Consider the following 1902-nt stretch of genomic DNA (forward strand, 5'->3'; position numbering starts at 1 on the left):
CATTATAAACTCTCTCATTAGTCTTTATGCATTGTCTTGCCTGTTATCTGTGACAAACCATGATAAACTGAGTCCATTCTTTTTGTAGAAAAGGATGATTTTAGCTGATGATTTGGAAAAGTACAACTTTTTTTTTTTATTATTTCAGAAGTTTAGACAAAATCATCTCTGAACTGGCAGTTCTAAACCAAAATGCTAATAATGGAAGAAAATGGTGAGTACTGGAATGAGAACCCTCTCTGAAAATATAACCCACGTGGAAATTTTTAACAGTAGTCTAATCTCAACTTGCAATTTAATAAATGTTTTACTCTAGTGTTAATAATAAATGTTTTACTTTAGTGTTAAGAATTTTTATTTTTATACAATTATTTTTCTTTTAAATTCTACTCTTTGTCCCTTAAACATTTACAAAGGCAAATGTTTTTTTCATCATGTTTAAATCATCATGTTTAAGGCCACCTTGTACTTCAAGCAATCACATTTCAAATGGTATGAAAAAATTTCCATGTCATGGCTATTTCAGTGTGCCCCTAAATGGAAAAGAAACCTATGTCTAATATTTAGAGAAGTCTCAAATCACATCCAGCACAGCCACTGATATTCAATATTCTAACTTGGTGCCTTAAATGCTGTCAGGTCAAGAAAGGCTGCAGTTTAATCAAATAAGGGTAACGTTAAATGAGTCATAAATTGTTCCTGCGATTGAGAAGGTAGAAGAGCAAGAGTAAGAGCTCTTGCTCTAATTTCTACTTCAGTATTCATTATGATTTTTCTAAATGAATGTGATGGCAATGAAAGACTTAACTTGTAGTTCAGCTATAGTCAGAAAACTTCTGCTGTTAGGATTGTGAGTGAACCAGTGACAAATACTTTGGATGGTGCTATGCAATGTTCGTACTCGCCGTGAAAATACTGAGAGCTTTTCTAGGTTGGATACTAGAACCAATCTGAGTTCCTTATCCTTCTGATAAGAAGTCAATCGTCTTTCCCTGCATTTGGAGAAAAGTTAATACTTCTAAATAGAATCACTTAATTATTTGCTTAATACCCAGCTTTACCTATCTTTTGGAGCACACAAACAGAGAACATCTAAATTTGGCTGGACAGGTCTGTATTCTGCCTTGAATTTTACCTTAGGAAGCCTAATGGAGACTGCACTGACCATAAATCCAGGATTTTGAGCAACATTATCCATTTAGGTGTCTACTATATTTATTTTTAAAAGTAGAAAAAAGACCCAGTGAAGTCTTCAATCAGGAGAAATTAAAAAAAAATCTAGGAGTATCTGATCATAAAGATCTGATTCTGTAATGCTTTTGTTCCAAACAGAAGCAGGGTTATCAAACAGCTTCTTATTCTGTACCTGGATAAAAGTCATTCAAGGCAAGAACTCTCTTTTTAATAACATTTTTTATCATGTCAGACTTGAACAAATGCAGCCAGTTCAATAGACACAAAAAACCTCAAGTGTCCCAGATCCTTCTACATTTCAGTGTCTCAGAAGAATGCTACAGTTTATGTCAGTATAAAGAAAACTAGGACTATAATGTACGCTACTCTTTGAAACAGGCAAGAATTGTCTCTGCTGAAGTCAAGTGCCAGCATAAGTTTCTAGAAGAACACTTACTCTTGTAACAATGCAATATATTTAGCTCCACAGGAATATCACCTGTTTCTTTTCTTTAGCTAAGGTTATGTAATATTATATTCTTTCTTAACTCTCTTGTCTCTCTTTAGTACCCCTACTTTAAACAGGGCAAATAAACATTGTGAGGATGCTGCTTTTTGGAAAGTTTATACCTCTTATTTAACCATGACAAAGAGAGATGCCTGTAAATATACAGTCAGATTTAGACTGCTACAGCAATATTTCTGCTGTACTTATATTGTATAGCTGTT

The sequence above is a fragment of the Anomalospiza imberbis genome, chromosome 3 (assembly GCF_031753505.1).
Source record: "Anomalospiza imberbis isolate Cuckoo-Finch-1a 21T00152 chromosome 3, ASM3175350v1, whole genome shotgun sequence".
Classification (NCBI taxonomy): domain Eukaryota; kingdom Metazoa; phylum Chordata; class Aves; order Passeriformes; family Viduidae; genus Anomalospiza; species Anomalospiza imberbis.